A 10,309-nucleotide genomic window follows, 5' to 3' on the forward strand; every position below is an offset into this window, starting at 1 on the left:
GCTCAGGAACCATCCATCATATATCATTGTCTTGCTCAAGTCCAAGCCTTAGATCACAAACTCAAAGCAATCAAACACTCTCAAAGTTCGGACAACACTTCCCCTTAATTTCTTCATTTTTCCAACCTACAAACATTCATCAAATTCATAACTATCAACCACAATAGCACATATACATCATAGGCTATTAAACACTCATAATAAGGGTCATAATACCCCCTTTAATCTTAACCAATTAAGAGCTCAATAATCAACCAACTTCAAGGCCAAATTCGAAACCCTAATCTGGAATTTAATCCCACAAGCGAAAATTTTTCGTAAGCAGTCGCAACTAGTACATATAAGTTTCATCTTACACCTAACCAAGTTATCATTCCAAAGCCAAACAACAATTATCATATAAAATCAAAAAATTCACCAATAAAATCTGAAAGTTACCATAAACTCCTTCAACCCATGAAATCTTCCACAATACAACATATTTAACCACTACAAACTACTAATATATCATTATTAAAACAAAAGGAAACTTTCTTAGCAACTCACCTAAACTCAAGAAAGATAGCACCTTAAAGTTTTTCCTTCCAAAATAACTCCATCAATTTCTTCAAACTTCCATAGGGAGCCCTTATATGGAGTAGATCGAAAATCTAACGGTGAAATCACAAGATTTGAGCAAAGATTGAAACTAGCAAAAAATGAAGAAATCTCTCTTATTTTTTCTCTCTCAACAGCCGGCCAAGCCAAGGAAAGAAATGAGGAAAAATCCCAGCCAAAACAAGATAAGAAAGAAGAAAATCAGCTGGTTAAAGTTGATGGCCGACATGCCACGTCACAATCTGGCCGGATTTCCGGCCGAATTGCTGGCCGGATTTAAGGCAGTGAAGAAATTAATTTTTTTCAAATGAGCCAACCAATCCGGCCAGAAACTGGCAGGATATGCGGCCGGATTCTGCAAAAATTCTGGTCACTAGAAAATTTTACCTTTTTCTCTTCTTTCGGGCGTCACAAACTCCTCTTCTTAAAAGAATGTCATCCTCGACATTCCAACTTGTACTAATCAAGTCAAGATATCCCGTAAAAGTCAAACAAGCATTTCCAAACAAGCCTAATCCCACTTGTCTGCTTTTCATTCCTATAAGAAATCACTGCTATTCACCAGACCCACAGTCCGACATCCTAAACTTGAAACTTAGGATACACTACAGAGATCTGAAACCTAAGCTCTGATACCAACTGTAACAGCCCCACCTTACCTTAAGGCGAACCAAAGGGTTCGGCAGACCGCCTGTCCAACTCTCGCCGGGACTCACTCACTCACTACAGTCCTCAAATAAGTTATAATATAAATCTCCAATATACAGCAATTGTTCCACAAATTCACATATCATAAATGAAGCGAATACGTCTCAATTGCATTACAAACTAAAACCTCAAGAGACAAAAACAGTACTAATTTCTCGCATAAGACAAAGGTTCTCAGTTCTCATATAATTACAAGTACAATCGCAGTCTCAAATATTACACAAGATAAAACTAAAACGCCAACTATACTGGAGATAATCCAACCAGTCACACGAAAAACTTAGTACAAGCACCTCCTTTGCCTCGAGCCCTGTGGAGGGGAAATAACATACTTTTGGGGTGAACTAAAAACTCAGCGAATAACCAGTAAAAACCATAGTCAAATAAGTTTCAGAATAGTTCATTTCAATGATGTCATGAATCAGTAATCAAATGTACATTTATTGCTCTTGTGAGCCAGTGAAATCATTGTACTTAAACATCCAATGCTCAAATAGGTCCAGTAACAGAGAAACAGTGATAGGGAGCCATTTGCTCCAAGTAAACAGTGATGGAGACGTTGGTGTTCAGCAAAAGACTTCTCAAGAACTCATTGGACCCAAATCATGTCATGAACTCACATGCAAGCACACATGATATGCAATCGAGTAAATAATACAAGAAACAGTTCATAAGTAGCTTTGGAAATATTTTGGGGTCACTCACCAACCACAGCTCAGGAACCATCGATCATATATCATTGCCTTGCTCAAGTCCAAGCCCTAGATCACAAACTCAAAGCAATCAAACACTCTCAAAGTTCGGACAGCACTTCCCCTTAATTTCTTCATTTTTCCAACCTACAAACATTCACCAAATCCATAACTATCAACCACAATAGCACATATATATCATAGGCTATTAAACACTCTTAATAAGGGTGATAATACCCCTTTCAATCGTAACCAATTAAGAGCTCAATAATCAACCAACTTCAAGACCAAATTCGAAACCCTAATCTGGAATTTAATCCCACAAGCGGACATTTTCCGTAAGCAGTTGCAGCTAGTACATATAAGTTTCATCTTACACCTAACCAAGTTATCATTCCAAAGCCAAACAACAATTATCATATAAAATCAGAAAATTCACCAATAAATCAGAAAGTTGCCATAAACTCCTTCAAACCATGAAATCTTCCACAATACAACATATTTAACAACTACAAACCACTAATATATCACTATTAAAACAAAAGGAAACTTTCTTAGCAACTCACCTAAACTCAAGAAAGATAGCACCTTAAAACTTTCCCTTCCAAAACAACTCCATCAACTTCTTCAAACTTCCATAGGGAGCTCTTGTATGGAGTAGATTGAAAATCTAACGGTGAAATCTCAAGCTTTGAGCAAAGATTGAAACTAGTAAAAAATGAAGAAATCTCTCTTGTTTTTCCTCTCTCAACAGCCGGCCAAGCCAAGGAAAGAAATGAGAAAAAATTCCAGCCAAAACAAGATAAGAAGGAAGAAAATCAGCTGGTCAAAGTTGATGGCCGGTCGGATTGCTGGCCAGATTTAAGGCAGTGAAGAAATTATTTTTTTTTCAAATGAGCCAACCAATCCGGCCAAGTATCCGGCTAGAAACTGGCCGGATATGCGGCTGGATTCTGCAAAAAATTCTGGTCACCAGAAAATTTTTCCTTTTTCTCTTCTTTCGGGCGTCACAATAGGTGGAGGCATGCTCTCAATAACCTCTATCTTGACTTGATCTACCTCAATACCTTCTGAAGAAATTTTGTGGCCTAGCACAATACCCTCACAAACCATGAAGTGACATTTTTCCGAATTGAGTACAAGGTTTGTTTCTTCACATCTCTGCAAAATTAGATCTAAATTGTTAATATAATCATCATAAGTAGATCCAAATACAGAAAAATCATCCATGAAGATTTCCATAATTTTTCTATTAAAATCAGAGAAAATTGCCATCATGCATCATTGGAAGGTGGCCGGTGCATTGTACAGTCCAAAAGGCATCATTCGAAATGCAAAAGTGTCATAAGGACAAGTGAATGTAGTTTTCTCTTAATTTTTCGGTGCAATGGCTATTTGATTGTATCCTGAAAAACTATCCAAGAAACAATAAAATTCATATCCAGCCAATTTTTCTACCATTTGATCAAGAAAAGGAAGAGGGAAATGATCCTTTCTAGTAGCTGCATTAAGTTTTCTATAATCAATACAGACTCGCCACCCAACCACAACTCTAGAGGGAATCATTTCATCATTTTTACCATGTACTATGGTTATCCCCTATTTTTTTGGTACTACATGAATAAGAGAAATCCAAACACTATCAGAAATTGAAAAAATTATACCTGCATCCAACCATTTAAGGATTTATACTCTTACCACTTCTTTCATGTTTGGATTTAACCTTCTTTGAGTTTCAACCACTGGTTTAGAGTTCTCTTCCAATAAAATCCTGTGCATACAAATAGTTGGACTAATTCCTTTGATATCAGAAATTGTCCATCTTATAGCCTTCAAATGCTTCCTCAAAACAGTAATAGCTTGTCTAATTGTTCCTCATCTAATGCTGCATTGACGATTACCGGCAATGTCTCTTTTTCTCCAAGAAACGCATATTTGAGGTGCTTAGGCAGCGGCTTAAACTCAAGCTGTGGTGCTTGCTCACATGATGGTGGAGGTAGCCCTTTGGTCAATTCGAACTCCTCATATGCATTTCTCCTTTTGTAAGGAACCTGCGCTTGCAAAAATTCAGTCATTTCTTCAACTTGTTCCTCTTGTAAGCCTACACCATTAAGACAAAATTCAAGAGAATCATCATCAAGATTAACTTGACTCATCTCTAATGCCAATTCATCACATATGTCAACAGAATAAATATGATCGGTAAAAGAGGGATATTTCTCCACTTTACTCAAATTAAATTCCAATTCCTCTTCACCAATTTGGAACTTGAACTTACCACGTTTAACATCTATTATTGTACTTGCGGTGGCCAGAAATGGTCTACCAAGTATAATAGGTACATTTACATCTTCTTCCATGTCTAAAACAACAAAATCGACAGAATAATGAATTTCTGTACTTTAATGAGTACATTCTCCAATACGTCCATTGGATGTCTAATAGACCTGTTAGCCAATTGCAAGGAAATGTTAGTACATTTTAACTCTTTCAACCCCAATTGCCTAGCCACAGTTAAAGGGATCAATGACACACTTGCACCAAGGTCATATAGTACTTTAGAAAATTCTACATTACCGATAGTGCAAGGAATTGTGAAACTCCCCGGATCTTTCAACTTGGGTGGCAATTTATTTTGTATGATTGCACTACATTCTTCCGTTAATGCAATTATCTCACTATCTACCAACTTCCTTTTCTTAGTCATTATCTCCTTGAGAAACTTTGCGTATGAAAGAATCTGCAAAATCGCATCAACAAAAGGTATATTAATATGTAATTGTTTAAAAATGTTGACAAATTTCTCAAATTCTTTGTCATTTCTCGAAGGTCTCAATCTTTGAGGAAGTGACACTGGTGGAGGAATTGGTGTTGTATCTCCCATTTGTGGTTCATTTTCTTCCACCTTTTCTTTCCCTTTAATTTTCTTGCTTTTCTCTCCTAACTCACTCAATTGCTTGTTTTCTCTTCTTTCAAACTCTCTTCCACTTTCAACTACCGGCGGCTCACTTAATTCCTTACCACTACGGAGGGTTATAGCCTTCTCATGCTTCCTTGGGTTCATCTCAGTCTTACTAGGTAAGTCCCCTTGGTTGCGATTGTTTACCACATTTGCTATTTGTCCCAATTGGACCTCAACATTCCTGTATATATTGGTGAGTTGGTCCATCCTTCCTTCAATTCTTTCAAACCGTTGAGTAATGGCATTAGCTAGCTTTTCAATTTTATCATTTGTTACATTTGCCAGCTTTTCAATTGCCAATTCCCAAGTTGATTTGGACTCTTGAAGTGGTTGCTTCGGTTGAAAATCCGGTGGATTAACTGGTCTTTGTTGGTTCCCTTGATCATTCCATCCAAAATTCGGGTGATTACGCCATCCGGGATTATAGGTGCTGGAGTATGGATTGTTTTGGGGTGGATGGTTGTAATTGTTGAGATATTGAACCTGTTCGCTGCTAGCATACATAAAATCATTATGATCTCCGTCACAAGTGGTACAACATGCAACAACTACTTCTTGATTAGAACTAGAACCAACTTGCCTATTAAGCATCTTAACCACATTATCCATTTTTGCATTTAACATATTCAAGGTATCTACTTTGAGCATACCTGCGATTTTCCTTCTATTACCTTGTTCGTTTGCCCATTGGTAGTTGTTAGCAGCCATTTCTTCAATCAATTGTTGAGCTTCCTCAGCTGTCTTCCCCATCAAAGCTCCTCCCGCTGCTGTATCTACATGCGTCTTTGTTGGATAGGTGAGACCATTGTAAAGTGTTTGGACTACTAGCCAATCTGATAGACCATGATGAGGACATTTTCGTTGCAATTCCCGATAGCGCTCCCAAGTTTCATACAATGTCTCTCCTTTCTGTTGAGAGAAACTAGTTATATCCATTCTAAACTTAGCAGTTTTTCCAGGTGGAAAGAATTTATTTAGAAAAGCCTTGGCCTTGTCCCTTAGTGAAAATGGAAACAATCGAAATTTAATTACATCATCACTAACTCCATTAAACTTAATTGTATCACAGATTTCAAGAAATGTTGACAAGTGAGAATTTGGATTTTCGGTAGCATTACCTCCATATTGAGATTGTTGTACCATTTGAATTAGTGATGGTTTTATCTCAAAGTTATTAGCGTTTACCGTTGGCCTTACAATGCTAGTTTGAGAACCTTGTGTTCTCGGTAAAGTAAAATCTCGTAGAATTCGCCTATTTGAGTCGTTTTCTGCCATTTTTTTCTCAAATGGTAATTCTATCGAGATTTATTCTATCGGCTGCCAAACCTCTTGTTCCTCTTGATGTAGTGTATTCCTCCTTTGTCTCCGTAATGTTCTTTCAATTTCAGGATCGAAATGTGCAACTTCTCGATTTGATCGGTGCATACACTACAAATAAAAACAAGAGAAATTTTACAGTTTTTATTATTAAAATCAACTATAAACAAGTTGAATAAAAACAATGAAAATATCTAAATTAATAGAGATGATTAGGCCCTAATATTGCCGCTCCCCGACAACGGCGCCAAAAATTTGACGAGACTTTTATATCAATGCAAGTTTAAATCTGATTTTACACCCGTTGGAGTGCAAGTATACAGGTCGAAATTGTAATACAAGGTGTGTATCAATTCGATCCCATGAGGAGCAATTTAACCAATTATTAGGTCCTTATTTTCTCTATTATTTAGACTATTGAATGAATTTGAGCAGAGAAAGGATATTGCTATAATCTACAAATCTGATATACAAATCTAGTTTAACAAATGTTAATTGCAAATGGAGAACTTTCACTCAAGGAAGAATCTAGGGATGTAAATTCCACTTATGACATAAACAACACAAATGAATGGATTTATCTCTTGTTATTATTTGTTTAACCGGAGATTCATTTTCAAAATTACCAAGTCTCATTTTCATGATGAAATGGCCTAGAGCAATATAGTTTTCCCTATTTTTATGGTGAAATACTAATTCTACTCTGTTTTCTTTCATGAAATGCTAAAGAATCCACTTAAGTGTATCTCTATTTTCATGAACATACAACTCAAGCTCTACTCATGTGTTTCCATTGTTACTACCAATTCTCATTGAACAATAACAACTATAAACATGCTATTGGTGATCAATCAATAACAAGTAATCACAGCTACACAAGTAAACAAGTTAATACAAGATATAACAAGTGTAAATCACATTCAATTCATATTATTTAGCCATAAGTTTCATCTACTCCCTAGATAAAGAAAATTAGCCACTCATGAATGATTTAACAATCAAACTCACAAGTTTATTAATGCAAAATATCATAAAATACAAGTACAAAAAAGATAAAAGAAAACTTAGCCAATTGAAGGTGAAACTCTCCAATTTCTGCTATACTCTTGTACAATATGATTACAAGTGAAAACTCCAAATGCTTCTTCAAGAACCCTTAGCTAGAGAGAAAGTTGTTACAAGAAGGAAAACTAGCTATGTATGGTTGTTCTGGCTTCCCCCCTCTGTTTCTGCATAAAAGGTGGTAGAAAGTCTATTCTTCTCACTTCATAATTTCCTCCACTCAGATTTTGTAAAAAGAAGTCAAAGATATGATGTTTCCTTTTGTCTACAACTCATTTGGTCTTCTCTTTTGTTGCAGAAGCATGTGCCACCGATTTCTGTCCCTCAAAATAGTTGAAAAAGTTGTGAGAAAGGTAAAGAAAAATGGCTGTGCCACTTGCTGAAAAGAGAGACAGATCCGAGACTCGGATCCGAGGGGTAAAACTGGATCCGAGCTCAGATCTTCAGGATCCGAGGACTTCCCATGCTGGATCCGAGGTCGGATTGTCTGACCTCGGATATACTCCTCCAGAAGTACAGACGAGGGCTCGGATCCCTCTTTGCTCTCACGGATCCGAGCTCGGATCCGTGCCATTAAATTTTCAATTTTTCACTTCTTTCCTTTTTCCTTCATTTTTGTTCCTAGTTTCTCTTGTACTTTATCCTTAGGACGATTCTTACAATTCCTTCATCACGCGCATGAATTCCATATATCCATATCCTTCATATTTTCACAAAATTAACACATTAATCCACTCATTTATCAAATTTTAAACACTTAAACAATATTTAATCAATTATCACCAAAAGAGTTCAAATATGGCTTTAATCTTCTCAAAACATACCAAAAGTTCATACCAATTTTGTACAAAATATACATTAAATATTCACTTATCAATATTCCCCAAGGTGTCATGGCTAATCCGGGACCATCATTTTCAGTTTGATTTAAAAATCATGGAACTTGGAGGTTGGGGTATTATACTTGGTGTGGATTGGAAGTGTCATTTTAGTCTTATAACTTTTGATTTTCATGAACTTAGTATTGCTCTCAGTCATGAAGGAGAACTGTTGCATCTCCAAGGATTCATTAATCAGCTTATGATGGAACTTGTCAGAGGCAAAGATCTCACAACCTTTATACAGGAGAAACAGTAGAGATGTGCATCTATACAATTGAAGAAAACTACAGTAGAGATGAAAGATATTCCGGAAGCAGTTGATCTGATATTACAATAATTTCCTCAGGTGTTTGATACTCCAAAAGAATTACCTCTAGAAAGGTCTTTAGCCCATTAGACCATCCTCAAACCTATTCAAAACCCTTCATACTCAAACCTTATAGGTATTCTCACTCTCATAAATCTAAAATAGAGAAGCTGGTGATTGAAATGCTTACAAATAGAATTATTAGGCATAGTAGTAGCCCATTTGCTTCCCCAATGTTGCTAGTCAAAAAGAAGGATACTTCATAGAGGTTATGTGTGGATCATAGAAAACTCAATGAACTAACTGTGAAGGATAGATTTCCAATTGCTAACATTGATGAATTACTGATTGAATTGCATGGAACTAGATATCTATCAAAGTTAGATCTAAGAGCTGGTAATAATCAACCAAGAGTTATGGCAGTTGATGTGCATAAAACTGCTTTTCAAATAGAACATGACACTTTGAATTCTCGGTGATGCCATTTGGATTGACAAATGCTCCAACCACTTTCCAAGCTCTAATGAATCAAATATTCCAGCTATATTTGAGAAAATTTGTATTGGTTTTCTTTGATGATATTCTGGTATACAGTCCTACATTAGAATTGCATATGCAGCACCTCCAAACTATGTTAAAAATATTAGCAGAAAACCATCTCTACTGCAAGAGGTCTAAATGCTCTTTTGCTCAAACATTAGTTGAGTACTTAGGTCATGTGATCTCAGAATCAGGTATAAGTATGGACCGGTCCAAAATTGAGTGTGCCTTATCTTGGCCAACTCCTAAAACAATTAAGGAACTGAGAGGATTTCTAGGGCTAACTGGCTACTATAGCAGGTTTATAAAAGGTTATTGCATCATATATAAACCTCTAACTCAGTTACTCAAAAAGAATGGCTTCGATTGGAATCACCATGCTCACATAGCTTTTGAGGAACTGAAAACTGTTATGAACATTGCACCTGTTTTGAGAATGCCCAACTTTGAAATTTCTTTTATAATTGAAATTGATGCTTGTTGACTTGGTATAGAAGTAGTTCTAATGCAAAAGGCCATCTAATAGCATATCTTAGCAAGGCCTTGTCCCAGCAGAATCTGGGAATGTCAGTTTATGAGAAAGAGTTGCCTTAGTAATGGCAGTAACTAAATGGAAGCATTACCTAATAGGGCATCACTTTATCATTAAAACAGACCATCAGGCCCTTAAATATCTATTGGAGCAAAGACTTGTACATTTCTTGCAGCATCAATGGCTTACTAAGCCGTAGGATTGGATTATGAGATCCAGTATAAGAAAGGATCTGATAATGGTATTGATAATGCATTGTATAAAAAAAGAATGACTGACATATTGGAAGACTCTAAGGTGGAATTGAGTAATATTTGTGCCATCTCTGCTGTTGAACCAGCTTGGATGCAAGAAATCTTGGAGAGTTATGATAGAGATATTTTTGCACAAGACACTATGACTCAGATACTGCTAGATCCTACATCTAATCCTGATTAATCAAATGCTAAAATTCAAGGATAAACGATACATGGGATCTGCCAATAACATAAGAAGTAAACTGATCATAGCATTGCATGACTCAGCTGTAGGAGGCCATTCAAGACAATGAGAGTGCTTGCAGAAAGTAAAATCACTATTCTTCTAGCCTGATATGAAGAAACAAGTTCTACAGTTTTTCAAATCTTGTGATGTTTAGCAGCAAAACAAGAGTGAAAATGTTCCCTATCTTGGCTTATTACAACCAATTCCTGTTACTCAGCAAGCATGGAC

General features: G+C 36.3%; 1 non-coding gene across 1 annotated transcript; it reads left to right on the forward strand.

Annotated features, from left to right (window-relative positions):
* Positions 1 to 5,797: 5,797 nt before the first annotated feature.
* On the forward strand, positions 5,798 to 5,904 carry LOC113719615 (small nucleolar RNA R71). Its single transcript, XR_003454937.1, has one exon. It is a non-coding gene; the product is annotated as a small nucleolar RNA R71 (small nucleolar RNA).
* Positions 5,905 to 10,309: the final 4,405 nt, after the last annotated feature.

This window comes from Coffea arabica, chromosome 1e, assembly GCF_036785885.1.
Source record: "Coffea arabica cultivar ET-39 chromosome 1e, Coffea Arabica ET-39 HiFi, whole genome shotgun sequence".
NCBI classification, from domain to species: Eukaryota; Viridiplantae; Streptophyta; class Magnoliopsida; order Gentianales; family Rubiaceae; genus Coffea; species Coffea arabica.